Raw genomic sequence first — 21,950 nt, 5'->3', positions numbered from 1 at the left:
GTGGGCACTACTTGTTTTGCATTATGCTTGGATAAATTACCGGTACGTATGCGAATTGCAGTGTGATAGATGACTTGGCAATCTGCTCAAGGATAACGCTAATAGTAGGTACTGCATGCTCAGGAAAGAAACAGGGCGGCAGGAATACTGATGCATGAAAGTCCAGTGCCTTGAACGTCTTTAGTGCAGAGTCCGATGGGCAGCAGACGATGTGGATTACATTTAACGCCGAGTGCTTTCTTCGGTACCATCGAAAACGTGCTGTGCAAGGATGCAGTAGCAGTAAACATAGGCCTAGTGCCCTATCTATGTCTTCCAGATAAGAAACAAGGGCAATGGTTTGTAATACTGTATTCAGGTATACAGTATTCCGAACCATTGCCCTTGTTTGATATCTGGAAGACATGGGTCACCAGGCATACGTTTGCTGCTACTGTATCCTTGTACAGCACATTGTTTCCGCAGGTACCAACGAAAGGACTCTGCGTTAAATGTAATCCACGTCGTCCGCTGCCCGTTGGACACTGCACTCAAACGTTCACCTACGATAAAACGCACCTTACAATTTCGCACACAGCAGAGAACGCAAGTGCAGAACACTAAAACACGCGAGGGGGTGTGTCATCGCAGACGAATTTTACAAACGTGCCTCATTGAGTGAAAGAGTCATGAGAAGGGGCTTAGCCTTGTGTAGACATCATGGGGCACATTGGTTCTGCTGCCATTTTATTGCAAGATACAGGATAAATTTACACACATGAATTTGCATGTTACATGAGCATGTTAGAAACATAGAGAATTCCCATTCAACTTAGTGCCCAGAATAGAGGCACAAGAAGTGTCCCGAGCTCACTGCATTGTCTAACCATTCTACCAGCTCCAAGCAACTATTTCTTTGGTCATGAAACTACCAGCCTGAAAATAGTGTGATGCAACCACACCAACCGAGAGACTCGAAACATTTCATTTTCAGCAATGTTTCACAGCTCACAAAGATTTTGGTTTGCAGTCCACAGGAGGGAACAGCAACAATATTTATTGAAGTTTCTGTACAAGCATATAAGCAGAGCTCCCTCTAAAGGAGTACCGTCAAATTTCCGCAAGCAGCCCCTTCATGGAGTGCACCTGCCACGCCAGTTAAGTTACTGTAGAGTTAAATCCAGAGGCACGAGATATATCCACAAGCCAATACAAGATGCAAAGCATGGCTTAACACCTTGACAATATAACAGCGTATATGTGTTTTATAGATTTTAAAATTGACCAAAATAGAAGATGCATTGCTGCAAACGAGGCAGCCCTTTGCAACAGCGACAATATGCTGTGTTCCAAAAGCAAACGCGAAATCTTTGACCAGCAACAGCAGCGTCAGGGCAGCATCATACTAGCTTCATTTACACACAACTGGTGCAAACAAGTCAACCATCACTATGCATTCATGCTACAAATCTCAACAGAACAGCCACCTGGAAGGACAAACATTTGAACGATGGCTCAGTGGTCTCGCAGGGCTCTGTTTAGCATGTCCCGGCAACTCTGCAAAACCTTGCAGAGTATTAAAGGCAGTGGCCGTTCTCTTCCGCTTTAAAACAAGCAGAAATAAAAGAAGGCAAAACATCATAGCCTTAGTGGAAACCTGCGACATAAAAGTGAGCATTGCTGTCAGCAACTTCCCATACATGGTCAGCTGTACGACGAAGGTCTTGTATAGTTCAGCACTTGCATGCATGGTCTTCAAAAATATATACAAAAAAAGGAAGCTCTGCAAGCATTCCACCACAGAAGACTGCAACTATTGCAGTTATTTTGGGACAAGCAAAACCGATGTGGGACGAGTTTTCATTCCAGCCAAGGGAAGAGGGGGGACAAACGCGGCTAAAGCCGAGACCAAACGGTGCAGCCCATCTCCGTCGCTTGGAGGGAGCGTGCGATAACATCCCCCACCCGGGAGGCCTGCAGTCGAAGCTACACCCGCCTTGAAAGAGAACAAAAAGTGAGGGAGTGAGGGAAGGGGGGTCGCTCAAGCAACAACTCGTGATTGTGATCACTGGCAAGCATGCTAGCTCGGCTGCCACCAGCGGGCGGCTCACATACACTTCTATGTGCAGCACTTGAAGTGACCGTATTCTAGTACACCAGCATTTTGTACAGTTACGTAACATCGGATCCAATCTGATCCAAAAAAGTTGATCTGCCAGCCTCATTTCATATAACATTACAATTCGCTGCTATCGCATTCCTTGTTTCACCCTTGCGATGAAACTGCGACATTTAGAGGGGCCCTGAAACACTTTTTCAAGTAACCATGGAATGAGTTCACCGGAAGAGCTTATTGCCTCACAAACTCAACGCAGCAAAAAAAAAAAAAAAAGAATCCTTCTAGTGCGAGCGTAGTTACAAAGATTTGTCGCATGCTGCTATCGCATTTTCTGTTCTCTCGTCCTGACGAAAGCACTGGAAACTGAGCAGGGAGGGATGGCAGGAAGCAAAGAAAATACGTCACGCCTCGTGACCTTGAGCACTCTTTCCTTTCTTCTACTGCGCGGCTTTTTCAGCGTATCGCACACGTAGGCAAGTTACGGCCTCCCGCGGCGATTTCTGTAATGACCGAGTGCGACATGTTCAATTCAGCAAATGGCTAATGATGATATGTGGGGTTTAACGTCCCAAAACCACCATATGATTATTAGAGACGCCGTAATGGAAGGCTCAGGAAATTTCGACCACCTTGGGTTCAGCCAATGGCTAATAGATGGCTTTCTACGAGTGATTTTAAAGCACCTTCCATCATTTGTCAAGAGAAGAAGAAGCAATCTTTAGCTGACTTTCATAACTTTTTGTGAATTCCAGGCTGCGTGCAGCGCTATAATATTTGGCTCGCGTGTTCTTGAGAGCCTCTACTACCGATCGGCAGCATTTCCTGACCATGCTCAAGAAGTGTTATGCCGGGGTCCACCACAGCTCCACTGACATATCTGTCATGAATATGACTTAATAAAATATATACTAACAAATAGCAATGAAAAAAAAGCTAGGAAGAAAAGTTCTGTTGCAGGGCATCAAACCAGCAACCTATCACTCTGCAGCGCATACCACTAAGCCACGGAACGTATATCGTCATGAGTGTCAACAGCAAGCAATAATTATATGCCATGTACCATTTGGTAGTCCTCAGAGCTTCGCAACTTCAGTGCGTTTTCGTCATCAGTATCAAGATGACGCCACGAGCTCGCATTGAGCACGCTCTGAAGGTCGTCGCCCCCTTCCTCCATGCTTTTCACCTCGTGATGAGCACCGCCTCCACAAAATTGTCTCTCCTGCGCACGCACTTATCAGGCGTTTGATTCAGCAGAGCACGAACGCACAGCCACTCCGCTCGCTGCCACGCTTACAAAAGAAGCACACTGTTCACACACCAAGTAAGTGTTGTGAAAGTTCGCATTTGTCCTCTGTATACTTGTTTCCCGCACCTTTGTTTGAACAGCGCGGTTTAAGTGTCGAGCCGTGACAGCTCTTGGTCCATGCCCGTCCTGTGTACGCTCGTTTCGTGCACGTTTTCTGCTTGAGCTACGCGCTGCAAATTTCTAGCAACTTGCAATTCTTCGCGTCACTTAGCAATTCGTTACTGTAGCATTCATTCCTTTTTCCTTGCGTCAAAACAGTGAACAATAAACGCTTAACAACTACTGTGCATACACGTTTCACTTTCGTGTTACAATACCGATTCTCAGAGAGAGGAATCAGCTACTTTTCTTTTTCGTTATGCACAGACACTCTTTTCTTTTTTGACCAGAACGCACGAGTGTCAAGCCACCGATTCGGCAAGCGCGAAGCATAGCGGCTAAATGAACGAGAATATGCACATGCGCTCAATGAGCAGTGATCTGCACCTGTTGTTGCCAGGCTGTTCCAGGAACAGGACACCAACCCCGCTTCTTTTGAGCACCATTACTGCCATCATTTCTTTCCTTTTCTCAATGCTGCCACCAAGTTGCAAAAGAAGTTTCAGCAGAAGGGTGAAACGATGAACACACCAACAACAAATGGTCAGGCTGGCACCCAACTCTTTTAAATCGGGTATCGTGCAACTCTACAAAATGCTGGTGTAAAAGAATACAGCTGCGCCAAAAAGAGAGGCTCTTCTTGCAGTCTTTTCGCATGTAGAAGGGTTCACAATCCATTCGCACTGATGCCCACTGTGTTCGCAGGCGCCTAGCAATCGATACCGGGCCCTTAGAATCAAAGTTCACGGCTGCTGCTGGAGCGAGCCTTTAAGAAACCGAAACTACAACCATTCCGATTAAATAAACACACGGTGCTTCAGACACTTCTCCGGGCACGGCGCTTGATGGCTTTCGCACCTTGCCGCTAAATTGCGGTGTTGTGGCCCAGTACGGCACTGATAAGCAAGTTTGGCGCAGCAGGAGTGGTTCAGCGCAGGTAAACAAGTTTGGCGCACAATGGCGCAAATGGCACAGCTGTTCCACCCCAGACATCGGCAACCTTGTTCTCGGCGTGTTCCTCCATCAACGCTGAAAGAGTCTACTGCTCGACACAAGAATGTGGGTACAAACAGGTGGCAGTTCATTATTTCACAAATACATGCAGATGCAAACACACTATACGGCTCCACATAGTGGCTACTGCGTCATGACAATACCACTCTTCATCCAGATGGTCAGGGGAGTACAAAATTCCATGCATCTGAATGCTCAGAACGAGAGACAAACATTTTCATGGGACTGGTCACGCTTGTAAGGCTGCTTTGTATTAGCAACCACTTCAAAGAACAGTGCAATCACTGCGTCGTCAAGGCTAAAAGCGGCACAACGCTAAAAGCAAATTTCGCGCCCAGAGCTAAAAAGAATGTATCCCGTGCCATTCCAATATACAACAGTTGTTACGCTTAGCTTACTAAGCACGAAAGCAAAAAAACATACATATGCATATAAATAATGGGGCCAGCTGGAGAATGTGTCCAAGATGCTAACAATTGGAGCCTAGGCGGGACAAGAGTCCGCAGCGCCAAAACTGCAAATAAAAGCGGGAAGGCACTATTCCGAAAGTGGCCCGGGAAGCACTACGCGTTATGTGTACTCAAGCATGCAACAGTTAAGAGGTGGCCTCACAGCCAGTCCTCGTGCTGCCCACAATAACACAGCACCTGGAAAAAAAAAACAAAAAAAGGGGGGGAGACTGGTGACCGGACCAGTCTGTCGCCACAAGCACGTTAAAACTCAAGCGCAGACGGCACAAAAAAGTCCCTTTTCAAAGTCTCAGAAAGGTCGCTAGTCTTTGAAGACGTGTGTCGCGACACTAGCAGTGGTCGTCAGTGGAAAGACGTTCCGGCTTCTCTGAACACCTTCACTGCGTTTTCAGCTGAATATTTCCAAGCGTCAGGGCACCAAAAAGAGTTTTAAAAAAATGTCACAGTTCCGACCGCTTCCACAGTGCAGGCCATGCCACACGGGAGCGACAACCGGCTCGTCAACCAAACGCCCAGGCGCATTCTTCGTGGGTTGCGCCTGTTCGTTTGGTGCAGGCGAAACCGATTGGCCGGCTGCTGGGGCCGGTTTGCCACCAGGAAAGCAGTCCGGGAAGTTGGAGTCGCTGCTGATATCGACTGTGGCAGACTTGAGGTGCTCATGCTTTTCAGCATTGTTCTTTTCACGGACTGAGCACCGCTTCTTATGCTGCCTTGTGCCACTGAAAATGAGAGATAGGTTAGGTTAATTTGGTTTTTATGGCACAAAAGCAGCTAAGGCTATGCTGCGCCAGACACAAGACTTTCAGGAATGGACACTAAAAAGATTAGATTTTAAAGCTTATTTAACAGGTTACATTCTTTCAGAAAGTTTAGCAAGTCAGGCAGAGGAACTAGAGGGTCATCTCCTAGGAACAAAGCAGGGTGTAAAGGTACGTGTTGTTTGTATAGCTTGCTGAAATGTTTTTGTCTCTGTGTTTCAATGGTAGGGCATGTGATTAGGATGTGCATAAGTGTTAACGCTTCTTGGCATTTTTCACACGGTTCTTCCTTTGCGAGTAAGAAGTTGTGTGTCAAGTGTGCGTGTCCAATGCGAAGTCGGCATAATACAACTTCAATAAACCGTTGCTGGTGACGGCAGGTCTTCCATTCCCCCGAGTGTGGGTTTCACCCGGTGGAGCTTATTGTTCGTGCAGGTGCCCCATTGCTTTTGCCATTTTGCTAGTAGGGCGAGAAGAATTGTTCTCTGGATATCTTTAAGGGGAATTTTTACTTTTGTTACAATTTTATGGGCTGCCTGGGAAGCATACTTATCTGCTTTTTTGTTTCCGGGTATCCCAACATGACTTGGGACCCATCAGAAACGGATGCAGGTTGCCTGGCTGTTTAAGTATACCATGTTTAGAATGTCGCTTACTATAGGCTCACATTCGGATTTTATATGTAGTGCTTTTAGTGTGCTTAGAGAGTCGGTGTATATGATTGCTTTCGTGTATTTTTCAGCGATGATTTTCCGAACTGCTTCACTCAAGGCATAAGCTTCAGCTGAAAAAATAGAAAAACTACGAGGTACTTTCACAGAAATTGCGCTCTTCGTCGTCACAATCCCAATACCCACGTGGTCCTCCGTTTTTGAGCCATCTGTGTAAAATTCTTCGTAATCCCTATATTCGTGCTGAAGTGTATAAAATTCTTGGACTAAGTGTTCTGGTGGGGTGCTTTTTTTGTTGAAACGGCTTAGTGAAAATTCGCATAGCTGTGACAGGTCAAACCATGGCGGCAGTCTTGGTGGTTTAATAGCGACATCTAGTGATCCATCAGGGATGGTATAAAAGCGGCAGTATTCCTCGAAACGTAGGACAAGTGGTTTGATTAGGTTCGGTTTGTTGAGGTAGTGTGAGCGCGAGTCACATTTGATTGATTGATTGATTTGTGGGGTTTAACGTCCCAAAACCACTATATGATTATGAGAGACGCCGTAGTGGAGGGCTCCGGAAATTTCGACCACCTGGGGTTCTTTAACGTGCACCCAAATCTGAGTACACGGGCCTACAACATTTCCGCCTCCATCGGAAATGCAGCCGCCACAGCCGGGATTTGATCCCGCGACCTGCGGGTCGCGAGTCACATTTTGCGGCAATCTTATAGCAGATGTGTTCAGGTGACGACCTTATTTTTAAAACATATGACAAGGTTAGTAATGTTCTTCGATCACATAGAGGGGGCTCATTGCATTCTACGTATAGACTTTGCACAGGTGATGTTCTGTAAGCACCACTTGACAGACGGAGACCGAGGTTGTGTATAGGGTCGAGACGGCGGATGTATGAGATTCGCGCCGAGTCGTAGACTATGCATCCGTAGTCTAAAATGCTGCGTACAAGAGATCGGTAAATACGTATAAGGCAGAGTTGATCGGAACCCCAGTGTTTATGGGAGAGTACTTTGAGCACATTGAGTGCTCTGTTTGCCTTAGTTTTCAATGCATTTATGTGTGGTAGAAAGTTTAGTTTTCGGTCGAATGTGATTCTTAGAAATTTGTGTTCTTGCTTTACCGGCATGTTGATGTTGTATAGTTTGAGCGCGGGTTCAGGGAACAATCCTCTCTTTTGCGTAAAGAGAACAGCTGTGGTTTTTTGGGCTGAAAAGCGGAAACCATTTTGGTCAGTCCATTTCGTAAGCCGATTTATTGTAATTTGGAGTTGCCTTTCGCAGGATGATAGGCTGGAGGCTCGGCATGCAATTTGCAGATCATCAACATAGATGGAGTGCGTGATTGTACGGGGTATAGCCCTGTTGATGGAGTTCATTTTCACTATAAACAGGGTGGTGCTCAAAACGCAGCCCTGTGGTACACCATTTTCTTGGACAAATATTCGGGACAGTACCGTACCCAAACGTACTTGAAATGTTCTATTCGATAAAAAATCGTGTAAGCAGTTCAGCATTCTTCCGCGAATCCCTAAGTTAGAATTCCGTATCTCCAAGTTGTGTCATATGCTTTCTCTAAGTCAAAGAAGACCGAGAGACAGAACTGTTTGTGTAGAAATGCTTGTCGTATTTCTTGTTCCAGCCTAACAATGTGATCAGTGGTGGAACAGCCCTTTTTGTATCCGCAATGGTGTGCGTCTATTAGGTGCTCCGAATCCAGAGTGAAGGTAAGTCTAATATTTATGATGCTTTTGTAAGTTTTTGCAAGGCAACTTGTTAATGCAATGGGTCTATAGCTACTTGGGGTTGTTGGGGGTTTACCAGGTTTTAGGAATGCTATGACTATGGCTTTTTTCCAATCTTCAGGCATTATGCCAGAGTCCCATATTTTGTTGAAGAATTGGAGAAGTGCTTTCGCGGATGCTTGGGATAGGTGTGCCAACATTGCGTAGTGTATCTGGTCAGACCCTGTTGCCGTTTTTTTACCGGCAGAAAGTACCCTGTTTAATTCGTGCAGCGTAAGCGGAAGGTTATAACTTTCATTTGAGGTACTGCTAGTAGGCAATCTTTGTCTCTCTGCATTTTCTTTATATCTCAGGAATGTATTGGTGTAATTTGCTGAGCATGATACCTTATAAAAGTGTTCTCCTAATAGGCTGGCCTGGTCTTCTAGTGTTGATTGTGTGTCTGGACTTGTAAGCAGTGGTATTGTGTAGGAGGAGTACTCTCCCTTGAACTTCCTCACCTGGTCCCAGATGTGTTTAGATGTGACTGAACTGTTAATTGATGATATGTATTTTTGCCATGAATCCTTTTCTGCCTGTCTTCGAATAAATCGGGCTCTGGCTTTTGCCTGTTTGAAGTTGATGAGGTTGGCGTAGGTGGGGTATCTTCATGGAATTCCCCAGGCCTTATTTTGTAGTTTTTTGGCATCAGTACACTCGTTTGTCTACCAAGGGTTGAATTTCTTGCGTACGATGCCGGATGATTGCGGTATTGCTTTTTCTGCTGCTAAGATTAAAACTTTGACGAACTCTTCGTTTAGTTCCTCAACAGAAAGCTCCGATGAGAAAACTTCGTCGAGCTTAGCGTTTTCTGTGAAAACTGTCCAGTTCGCGGGCTGTAGTTTCCACCGGTGTGGCCTGCTTGTTAGAGTTGGGTAAGATGGTATAAGTTTTATGATGCCGGGTTGATGATCACTACCATAAGACGTGTTGACGACGTCCCATTTAAAATCATTAAAAATACACGATGAACACATGGCGAGATCTAAGCAACTAAATGTGCGCGAGGTTGGTGAAAAGTAGGTAAAAGCACCGGAATTAAGAAGGCAGATGTCATTTGATAAAATGAAATCTTCTGCGGCTTGCCCTTTTGCGTCAGTTTCGTCGCTACCCCAAAGAGTTGAAGGAGCATTGAAATCCCCAACTAAGATGAATGGTTGTGGCAACTGTTCCACTATATTTTCTAGGTTTTTGGTGGTGAAAAGGGTGTGAGGTGGGATATACAGTGAGCAGATGGTGATGGTTTTGTATGATAGGATGGTGACGGCTACGGCCTCGAAAGATGCGTTTATTTGGACATCTCGCGTAGGAGTGCTGCCCTGCACCACTATGGCTACTCTTCCTGAAAGACGGTTGCAATGTTCTTGGTCCTTCCGGGCAACTTTGAAGCCGTTTAGGAAATGGCTGTGTTTTGCACCAAGATTTGTCTTTTGGAGGCAAAAGGCTACTGGTGAGAATTTGTTAATGATGTCCTTTATGTCACCTAAGTTATGTCACCTAAGTTCCAATGTACGATAAAAGCCATGACAGAATAAAGTTAAGTAAATATACTTCTGGGGATTGATCGGTATAAAAGATGATAGGTGACAATATTAAGAAATAGAAATAGAGAGGAATACGATAGCTATTACGGTTATCGCTTTCTTATTGTGGTTACTGGGACTTTGTTCTTGTCCTGTTTGGTACGCTCGAGAGAGCGCTTGTCCTTCGGTGTCGATGACACCGGAGTTTTGTGGTCGATCTCCATTGCCTTGTCTGAGGCGCTGGAAGATCGAGTGTGAGGCGCTGAGAAACGGATCTCAGGCCTTGGCACTCTATTGAGTTTAGGGCCCAGGAAGACCGGAGTCTGCGCGCCCTTTTATGTGCATGGAGCAGCTGGCGCTGCTTCTTTTACGGGGGCGGTTTGAGTCACCATAGAACCACTGGGTGTGGTAGCGGTCGACTCCTGAGGCCTTTGTGACGCTGCCCCCGACTGCGTCACATCGGCGTAACTTCTGTGGAAAAGGTACCATAGCCGTGTTCGCGCTTCGCTGAATGATATTTTTTCTTTGACGGTAAGAGCAATGACTTCTTTTTCTTTTTTCCAGCATGGGCATGACCGGGAATACGCTGGGTGTTTCCCGTCACAGTTAACACAGTGGGGTGAGGATGAACAGTTTTCTGATTTGTGGTCGTTTGCGCTGCATTCTGCGCATGTTTCTTTGCCTCTGCAAGAGTGCGAGGCGTGTCCGAATCTCTGACATTTGAAACAGCGTCTGGGGTTGGGAATGTAGGGTCTGACATTTATTTTTAAGTGCCCAGTCTTAAGAGAGGTGGGCATTTTTCATGTTCCAAAGGTTAGTATTACGTGTTTGGCGGGCACTTCCTGATTATTGTCACGGATTACAATTCTTTGGACTTTGATGACGTTTTGGTCGTGGAAACCTTCGAGGAGCTCTTCGTCACTAAGGCCTAAGAAGTCTTCCTCAGAGATTACTCCCCTGCTGGTGTTTAGAGAGCGATGGACCGAAACGGTGACAGCTGTTTCTCCAATGCTGGTTAGTTGGGATAGCTTAGGCATTTGGTCTTTTTCGGTTAGCTCCAAAAGAAGGTCACCGCTTGACATTTTGGATGCTTTGTATGTGGGTCCTATTTTTTCTTTTAGGCACTTGGCCACCAAAAATGGGGATAATTTTCTTAGAGGTGTGCTGTCACTGTGGATAATGTGGTACTTCGCGAAAGTAACTTTAGTTTCTTTCGAGACGGGATAACTTGCTTCGGTGCGGCCTCTCTTGCGAGACCGATCAAGGTCGGCGGATGCTTGTAAAGCCTCACAAGTATGAATGTGTTCAGTAACAGCGGCGACCACCCACCACGGAGCCCAACAAGGGAACGTGGTTGGACTTGTTAAAACAAGCCCTCCCGACGCCAGCCGTACGCTGTCACTATAACCCAATGTAATTATCCAAGGTGGGATACCTACACAAGGTTAACCCTTGCGCCATGAATACCTGAAGTAAACGGAAGAGAGTAGAAGACAGGACAGATAAATAGTAAGAGATAAAGACGAAGATGTAGGGAGAGAGAGATAGGAAAAGGCGATTGCCAATTTCCCCTGGGTGGGTGAGCCCAGGGGTGCCGTCTACGTGAAGCCGGGGCCAAAGGGGTGTGTTGCCTCTGCCAGGGGGCCTTAAAGGTCCAATCACCCAGCGTCAGCTCAACCCCCAGGATCCCCTTTTCCCCGGACACGGCAAAGCCACGCACGGCTAGGCGTGGGAGGGAGTCAAAACTCCCCCGTTAGCTCAGGTCCATGGTGTCGCTACACACCAAACGCCTACTTGCGCAGGCGCCCCTGCTGGGGCCATATTCGAAAAGAGGTTGCTCACAAGACCACATGATGCAAAGGCATCTCTGAGGCCAAGTTATACTCTCCCAAGGTCTCAAGCTGAACGCAGTTTAAAGGTCTCAAAGAAAGTAACGATGCTTCTTGATTGCCGGAACCGCCATCGCTAATCGTACGTAAGACACCACTGTGCATCTAGCAGTCGCATCCATGTGCCACAGAAAAGCACGCGTTTGTAATTGTCATTGTGTGAAAGGGGCAGCAAGAACGGTCTGTTCAGAAAGTAAGTCAGCCACAAGTGTTGCTGTGGTAAGCAAATCACACAGTTGTTGCAAAAAGAAAGCAGGACAGTACACCTGCCACACCACGTAAACATAGCATACAATTGGGTTGGCAAGTTATCGTATCACATACTTTGGGTGGATACAATTGGTAGATGATGAAAACTGTACACAAGGTAGCTCAATAATTTTAATGTAGAGGAATTCTCACTGGAGTTGGCTGATCTTGCATAGTGATAGATAATGATGGCTAATACTGCACAAACAATGGCTAAGTGCTGGGTTGTGTTGGTTAAAGTGTTGGAAATTCCGCCACAGCATCCCTCACCATGTCGTCGATTCGAGATGGGAAACACCAAGACTTAATATTTTTATTAATATTATTAGCTCACGATGGCTTGTGTTGCCATATAAGGGCTAAGTGATGAACCTCCAGGCAATGCCCATGCATTGTCTGAAAAAAATCTCCACGAGAAAGCTTCTGCTGCAGTCTATTAAGGAAATGTTAGGGGGCAAATCTATTCACAATGACTACCAACTTATTTTTCGAGAAAACACACGTTAAGCCATTTCACATATCTGAATAATGCACTTGTGAGATTCCACAAACCAGCTCCAAAAGCTAAAGACAGAAATAGACAAGACGAACGAACGTACACAAAGGACTAGCACTGAGGGTCCACCGCAAACCAAGTCTTGCCAGAAGTGGAGTCTTAGTAAGCCAGAAAAGAAAAAAGTATGCCAAAAATTTCTTGCCCACAGTAGAACCATTTCATATAAACAATATACAATATTTTATCACTAGGCAGTCATTAAGTCGCTTTCTTATAGAACATAAAACTCAACATTTGCTTCACATAAGAGTTTTTGAAGTTGTGGCTACGAGCACCACTGTGAAGTCTTGGAAATCTGACTGTCTCAAAATGTTAACGAATGTTTATATGTACAGGTTGGAGTGGGGCACACTACGAGGTCTTGCTCCCATAGGAATAGATGGGATAGTGGCCTGAGAACTTTAAAAAACCCCTCCCCCCGTACATCGAAGAGTATTTACACGTTAACACAGAAGCATGGTTCACGAAAACCTTAAGTCTACGCGCTTAATTTTTCTCCCAATCACAAAAGATTATTTGGTATAGCAGCTCACTACCTTATCAACCGTGGGTACAAACAATACGAAAAAAGGAGAGGAGGCCATCAGACACGTTGTGGGAATGCCCAGACATTGACATCACTGGCCATCAATACTGACAGAGGCGATAATTTAGATAAAGTTTAGTTTACTTAAGCAACGCTCGGTGACATCAAAAAGGTTTTGCAGGCACAGGCGACTATCCTGTGGTGCAAATAAACTGTATATTGACGATATACATATTGAGAATAGGTAAGGGGGGGCACCTGCAGCTTTGCCTTCATGCAGTGAGTAGTTTCGCATATGATCATGACTTCTGTTAATTTTAGGTTAGCCACAGGTGTCTATAATGGCTGTTAATAGTATGGAAGAGCTGGAAGCCTTCAAAATCAGCAGATTGTGCCTTAGTGACGACACACCACAACCGGAGGTTGTGTTTTGGGACTAACTATGCCTCACTGTGTAATTACTTCATGCATTAGTACCTCGGTGATGAGCCATAACAACGTTACAGCAGTGCACAGTTGCTATTACAATCTTGGTGATCCTAGACTTATGTTTTTTGATAAGGTGGTGTTCGTTATGTGACTGAGTCGAAGGACAGAAATTATGTGCTCTTTTAAGCTGGGGCGTCATGATGTGGTGAGCACGCACAACTCTCACGATTATTGTGCACTTTGGTTCGTCTTCACCAGGACATACTAGGCTTGCAGAATTGGAAGATTTCGCCAGAGTTCGTGTGTTTTCAACGTTCCCAGTTTGCCCACTACCTTGGCGTGCGTCCTCAGGGTTCCCAGTTGCTTACCCGAAAGTTACAGCTTCGATCTGAGCCACAGCGGTCGCATATTTTCTACTGGCGAAAATGGCAGAGGCTTATATACTTCAAACCTCATTATAACAAGTTGCATCTTACACAAAAATAACTTCGTTACATTCAAAAATTTGTTATAAAGGTATAATTTTAACACTACAGCTGTTGCAAGACTATTTTTCGTTCACTTTGTTATAACAGATATTTGTTATATCCACGTTCTTTATATCGAGGTTTGAGTGTACTTAAATAAGTTTACATGCACCTGAGGTATGCGAAATTTCCTGAGCCATCCACTACAGCGTGCCTTATATTTGTATAGTTTCAATATGCAAAACACCAAAAATATTGTATTACACTTCCTCGTATACTTTATACTCTCTCACGCCAGTCTCCCGACACCGGAACAGTGAAGCTGATTTTGTCTTTTGACCTATTTTCAGCGATGCCTCTAGCGTCTAGAAGTTTACTGAGGACCAGCAGTCGAAAGGATGAAGAAGCAGATGATGATGGCGTAATATAAGCTCAAGGTAGGCACAGATTAACAGCGAACTCTGCTTGCACGGTAGAAGATACGGAAGGGCCTGCCACAGTCGGGAAGAGTCTTGTGCCAATGGACTTTGTTCGCGAAAGTTTCAGTACCTGAATAAGGCTTCAACTTTTTGGAATTGTCATAGCCTCAAGCCTTTCTAGTGCAACTTGTGTCTACAGACAATTGTGACGTGAAGTCATCTGCTTGAATTCCACATGGACAGAGTGAAGGCAAACCTGAAGGAAAATTACAATAGAAATTTATGTTCCTCCTATAACGTTTCCCATAACAGGAGAGGTGGGTCCAAATAAAAAGTGCAATACGTCCCAAAGAAGGCATTAAAGTTTTTTATGAGGGCAATAAAGTGTTTTACAAGGTGAATCAAATGCTGCATATGTGATCAATAGAGTGATGTACACCTCCACTAGACAGATATTATGCTTCATCGTCTCAACCAGGCTTGTGCGAATATTCAAATGCTGCGAATATTTGAACGAATAGTAGTAGAGTATTCGAATCTGCTTTGATTCGAGTTTGAAGTATTGAAACTTTCGAAGTATTCACAATGAACAATAGGTGCATATTATTTTGCACGTAACCTCCTGTAAAAGTGGTTTCACTGAGGTGTAGGGGTGACAAGCCGTGAAATCACCTATCCAAGAAAAATCCGTTCTGCCGCGTAGTTCTACTTCAAATTCAATGAGGCCCTGCAATTGATTGATTTGATTGATATGTGGGGTTTAACGTCCCAAAACCACCATATGATTATGAGAGACGCCGTAGTAGAGGACTCCGGAAATTTCGACCACCTGGGGTTCTTTAACGTGCGCCCAAATCTGAGCACACGGGCCTACAACATTTCCGCCTCCATAGGAAATGCAGCCGCCGCAGCCGGGATACGAACCCGCGACCTGCGGGTCAGCAGCCGAGTACCAAAAGGGGGCAGTGGAACACTTCTTGTGCATGGTCACTGCCGATCGGTAGTGGAGGCTACCGATTGCGCGAGCCTAATATCTTGGCACAGCGTGCGGCCTGAAATTCACAACAAACCCTCGAAGTCAGCTAAAAATTGCCCTCTTCTGTCTGCAAATGACGCCCCAAGCTCCAAAATCCCTCGTCACAGCTTTTCAATCAGCCATTGCTCGATTTGGGCATTGCGATCTGGGTCATTACTCGGGTCGCAGCGGGAAGCCGCGACTTGTCCACGTGTACCGCGCTCGCACTGAAAAGCCGCGTATTTGAATAAAAAAAATCGCAGCATATCCACGGAGTGAATGATGCGTGGGGCGAAGCGTCCGTCAGCCCGTCCGTGCGTCCGTCCATTCATTCGTTCTTGCTTCCGCCCGTCCGCGCGACCATCTCTGCGTCCATCTATGCGTCCGTCCGTTTGTGCGTCTATCCGTCCGCGCGTCCGTCCGCGAGTCCATACAGCGAACACTCGAGTACCGCCATCTCGCATGCCCTGTAGCACATATCCGCTCCGCGCGTCCGTCCGTCTGCTAGTCTGTGTGCCCGCCCGCCGATGCGTCTGTCCGTGCGTCCATATAATGAACACTCCAAGTACCGCCATCTCGCATCCCCTGTGGCACATACCCGCTCCAGAACGGGTATGTGCCACCGGTGGCTACATACACCAAAGGGGATGGACAGACCCACACCCTGAGGAGCTTCGCCCCTAAAAGTGTTCCAGGTCACGAGGCATGCGTGACGTATTTTCTTTGCCCGTGTCTTCCCTTCCTGCTTAGCTTTCAGCGCTTTCGTCAGCACTAGAAGAAAAAATACAGTTGCAGCACGCGAATTTTCGCAACTTCGCTCGTACTTGACGGATTCTATAAAAGATTACGGTGGTGAATTCATGAGGCAATAATATTCTTTAGTGAATCCAAGGCTTCTTGAAAAAGTGTTGCAGGGCTCCTTTAAATGAACATATCGCCAACAAACCGATTCATCATATATAGTAAAGCTTGTTATGTCGGCCTATATTCCATATAAGTAAAAAAAAAATTTGATATATTACATATTTGACAGGTTATCACTTACAACTACCAAAAGTGTAATTCTGGTACTACTGACAGTTGTTTTACCTTTCTTTGAATGAAAAAAAAGAATTTGCATAGGAGCCTGATTTCATGCTTCTTGATTATTGCACAGGTTAATTGATAAGTATGCCCATTTTTCTGTATATGTCATATATACTGCATGAATTCGATTCGAAATTATTCGACCAATCTCACTATTCGCTTCGAACTTAAAATTCACTATTCGCACAAGCCTAGTCTCAACAGATGTAAAAAGTAGATATTGTATTAGGTAGTTTGGTAACTGCATGCACACATTGGCGCTTGCTAGACAGAACCTATGGTTGGAAAGTAGGCACTATATCTGAACACCTTGCATGTTGATAGACCCCTTGGGCCATGTGACACTCGTCTTGTCATAGCAACTTTTGGTTTCTTATATCTATGTAGACCACATTCATTGGCCTAAAAAGGTATAGCAATTCTATATTCCTCTTTGTCTGTACACATTTTTGCATGAGTATACCATTAATAACAGTGGGTGGTTTTCCAGCAAGAGATACCATAACAGTAATTAAGCAATTCAAAACGGAAAATTGTTTTTCTCTTCAGCGTCCCTTTCAGAGAAGAAATTTTCGCTGAAGGCTTTCCAAGCAGATATAACAATTCTATTTTCCTCTTTGTCTCTACACATATTTGCATGTCTATAACCTCAGTAACCGCCCCGCCATGATGGTACTGGTTAAGGAACTCGGCTACTGACCCGCAGGTCGCGGTATCGAATCCCGGCTGCGGCGGCTGCATTTCCGATGGAGGCAGAAATGCTGTAGGCGCGTGTGCTCAGATTTGGGTTCACGTTAAAGAACCCTAGGTGGTCGAAATTTCCGGAGCCTTCCACTGCGGCGTCTCTCATAATCGTATGGTGGTTTCGGGACGTTGAATTCCACATATCTGTCAATATCAATACCCTTAGTAACCGAGAATGTTTTTCCAGCAAGATATTCCAAAACGGTAATCGAGCAATGCACAACGAAAAATTACTTTTAGAATCCGTCCAGTACGAGCGGAGTTGAAAAAATTTGTCGCATGCTGCCACTGTATTCTCTCTTCTAGAGCTGACGAAAGCGCTGAAGGCTAAGCAGGGAGGGATGGCACGGGAAAAGAAAATACGTCACGCACGCCAGTGACTATGAGCACTTTTTCTCTTCGTTTTTATTCCAATACACGGCTTTTCAGTGCGATCGCGCACGTACGCATGGGCAAGTCGCGGCCTCCCACTGCAGCCCCAGTAATGACTGAGCGCGCCATGCTCGAAACAGCCAATGGCTGTGACGAGTGGTTTTTGAGCTTGTGGCCTTTATTTGCAGAGAGATGAGAGCAATTTTTAGCTGACTATAAAAACTTTTTGAAAACTTTTTTTACTTCTTGAAAAGTAATCCCGTAACTCAATTTTTTGGTAACGATTCAACTGAAAGTTGCGCTGTGCGTACGAGGGCTCAGACATGAAAATGAAGCATTTAATTTCACTTACGGGTCAAAAACGGATGCTCAGACCACCTCGAAGAAATTATCTTTGCTGGTGCAGTGCTGGAAGAGTGAAGTGTTTGTTTCCCACTGTCAGTCTCAGTTTGCTAAAGAAAAAAAAAGGAATGCGTACAACTAGACACGTAGCCAAAAATGTTTTTCGGGGGATGGGGTTGCACCACCTTGATTTGGCAAGAGGCACCCACTTGAAATGGCCATTTTTCGCTCTCTATGCAATGATCAAAAAATATTTGGGGGGAGGGTGCAGGCAGGTGCCCGGCGTGCCATTCTCTGGCTACACCCCTACATACAACCTCTAAACACCTAAATTTTTTTGAGGGGCCGTCACACTGTGATTGGACTGACACAGAACGTTTTTCATTATTATTTCCACCAAGGTGGTCGCAAAGTGGCCGGGCATCACTTTCCCTTGCGGGAAGTGCCGGATTCGGTACCGAGAGTCGGCCCGCTACCCGATTGGTTTATTCCAATTGGTGCACGCATGCTTATTAATGGTGCTACAGCAGTGCGACACTTTAGTTGCGTGGAATTAAAGAATCCTCAAGCTAGGGCGTGGGACCAGTGGGCTATTCCGCACGACCTCTTATGTAAGGAAAAGGAGGTCGTGACATGGTTCGATAACCAGGAGTCAAGTTTTTGTTTTGCTTCTTGAAAATCAAGGTAAGAAACAAAAGTAATCCACGCATCTCCCCGCAGTGAAACATGACGAGTGAGCAAAGAACTGGGGAGCTTTATAACCCGTCCACATGCGCATGTAAATGAGTGACAACGCGTGCGCACGGTATATACAATATGTTTTATTGGTCATAACTGGTACGCTGTGCTGAGTTTTGCCTTCCATTTTGCCTTCATCAATTACCGCTTAGCGTGGCGCTACTCGTCACTGTACCAGCTCTCGTTAGCGTCACAGCTGTCGTTTTGAGGGGGAGAGGAGACACACTCGATTATTTTGATGCTTCTTTTATTGCGATAGCAATTACACGTACCGTCTCCACGGCTTTTTGTTGTTGCTGTCGCTGTCATGTCACGTAGAAAGTCGAAATCGATAACATCCCCCGGGGCCCCAGCGCATCGTACTTTCTACATGCTGGTGATAGCACGCGAGTGGGCGTGACTGAAGCTGAAATCAAACGAACCGGCCGATATCCGTCGCTCTCAGGCACATGCGATAAGATCCCAGTGGCTGGTAAACCAGTGGTCGAATGCTCAGGTAGACAAGAAACCCCTTGCCCGTCTTTATCGAGCGTTAAAAGACGGGATCAGAGGGAATGGGTCCCTGGAGCCACAACTGCAACCTTTGATTTTACGAGCGTGGTAACGCTGGCGCGATCGTTATCTAGCTATCTCGGCGGCGGGCGGCTCGGCTCGCGTACCCTTGTATATGCGCTGCGCTTTCAACGCGAAGAGAATGTGCAAAGAGCGTCCTTGGAGCGGTCGTGCTCTCTTGAACCAGCGTCTTGTAGAGTTGCGTGAGATCGAATCCTAAAGAGTTGGCTGCCAGCCTTACTTCGTATAGGATTACAATTTATTGCTATCGCATTCATTGCTTCACCCTTGTGGAGAAACTGTCACTATTTTTTTTTCGCTGCGCACTCTCAGTCACGACAAACTTGCGCCTGGATTTCACACCACCGTTTGAAATCAGTGACGTGCGCTTAATTGAGCGCTCGTTTATGACCGTACGATTTGACAAACGCTGAGGTAGGCTCGCATAACGTTTGAGAAAACGGGTAAACCGCGTGCATCATAAAATATGCCAAGTTGACAAACGTTTTGCTTGTGTCGAGCTAGGCTTGGGTGGAATGAGAGTAAAAGCACAAGCGTTTTGATCTAGTTTTAGCGGGAAACAAAACTGAGCAATCATGCCAGCGGTCTGTAAAGATCACGTTATGTATAGGTGTTCTTTTGTTTTTTTTTTACAGACCCGTCCTGTATACAGCGACATCATATTATGTAGACTTACGACCGGCGCCTGAAACGAACGTTTACCACACAAACACGTTGCGGAGCAGCCGCTTTTCTTCTATTATCGCATCTGATTTACACGCCGATCTTGTTTGCAGACATGGCGAACGCCTCACTAACGCCAAACCTGACAGTACGACCCGTGTGTTTGCGCACATGTAGCTACATTGGCGAAACAATTAGAAGCGATAATGGAGAGCCCCAGTCAAATGCTGCGTCGCGTGTTAGACGTCATTAACGAGTAAGTATGTGTTCGAACTGTCGAACGTGGACGCGCGCTCAGATATCGCACGCAATAAAGCTGTTTCACACACACACACAAAAAAAGGAGTCTCCTGCGGCAATAAAATGTGCAGTCCCCACCACGTATTGAGCGCCGAGAAAACGCATTCCGCGAAACGCATAGCGACAACTCAAATCGATGGGATTCTTGCGAGTTAAAGATCCTATACTCTCAGCGAAAGACCTGTGGTCTGGCCGCCTGCGCAGCCAAGGGAGGGAAACACTTGTGCTAACTCAAAAAGCACTCGTAAGAGGTTAGAAGGATGGTATCCATGGTAACGCAACCGAGTCAAGGACGACCGACATGCGCGAGAACATCGGTTGGCAGTTTGATGCTGGTGAAAACTTCCGAAAGAGCATCGTTGATGGTGTCTTGGAAACTGCCAAATATGAAATAAGCGCGTACAAGTAGCACTTGCAGAGTCGTGAATCAGTGCTCAGGTAAGTGGTGACCCGATCCAGCTAACGGTTGTCAAGTTATTTTAACTCACAATTGGCAACATGGTAGAAAAATTAACTATAGTTGTTTAACGTGTCGTGCGACGCAGCTTACATAGGTGTACAACTTTAGGTAGGACCTGAAGTAATTTGCGTCATGGCATTGGTTGCCGATGTACACGGCACACTGAAAAACAACTAAGCATGTATCGGCATCAAGCTTTAATGGTTGTTTAAACAATTGTGAGCTCAACAGACAAAGCCCACACAGATATGTCATCAGAAGTGAAATTCCCTTTACTGAATAACTTATTTGCTACATTCATTTATTTAGGATGCCTTTACTTTCCGAAAAAGCGTTAGGTAATAAATATACTTAAAAAGTATAAAAGCTTCATGAACGCAAAATGAAAATAATTTCACGCAAATGTATTTGTACACTGTCCTTTACTTAACGAAAGATGTACCTTACAGTTGACTCAGAGGGCTTTTGTGCGCGTCCTCCATCTATCAGTGCGTGCACAACTTTTTTGCGCTCTGCTTCGTTATTATTATAGCTCACAGACTAGCTCATCAGTAAACATTTGATACTTTCAGTAGACCTCACATTTAGTTTGGTATCGTGCTAACAAAGCAACATATTACGTCACGAGTTTTTCAGATTTTCATTCTCTTTTCTTTGGCAGAGTACCAGTGTGACGTCAGTAAGCTGCGGTTTGCTATACGGTCATCGACTGCACACTCAAATTCTCTGCAAAAAAAAAGGACGCTCGTTTTAAAAATTGTCAAAGCCATCGTTATGTCGTCCTTCATGAGGCGCCACTTCAAGGGGTACGGAAGGATCTGCAAACATTTCGGCCTTCTGATCCTGCGCAGTTCTAGGACTTCGGTGTCCGAAGAGGAGGTCCTTTCCTGGAACAAGTTCTACCTAATCTATTCCGCCACTTTCATGTTTCTGTGCGCAATCAACGAGATCGCCTATATTTACGAGCTTTGGATCACTGTGTTGGTGCATGATCTGATTTTCACAACGAACCTGTACGTACTCATTTGTGCCTTCGACAGTTCCAAGATTGCGCTGAACGCAACACTCATGCTCCTCAAAGCGAGAAGCTTGCAGAAATTCTTTTACGAATCACACAAGTACGAGCAGCGAGTCCGGTTCGTTGCACCCAAGAATGGTCTCAAGGCGACAAATACCTGTTATTTGATCCGTTTCCTGCTGTTGGCAGCATTTGTTGCGAACGTATGTACTAATAGCTACCTTTCGCTCGAATTCGTAGACAAACTGGCTTGCGGCCCAGTGCTGGTCGCTACCTTGAAGCTCACTTGCATCGCCGGTAACTTCGTGTTTTACGTGCTCGATGCGGCTCCCTTCCTGGTCATCAGGCCCTGCTGCGAAGTGATACGGCTGTACATCAAGCA

This window comes from Rhipicephalus microplus, chromosome 8 (genome assembly GCF_043290135.1).
Source record: "Rhipicephalus microplus isolate Deutch F79 chromosome 8, USDA_Rmic, whole genome shotgun sequence".
Classification (NCBI taxonomy): domain Eukaryota; kingdom Metazoa; phylum Arthropoda; class Arachnida; order Ixodida; family Ixodidae; genus Rhipicephalus; species Rhipicephalus microplus.
Note: the sequence above shows the minus strand (reverse complement) of the source record.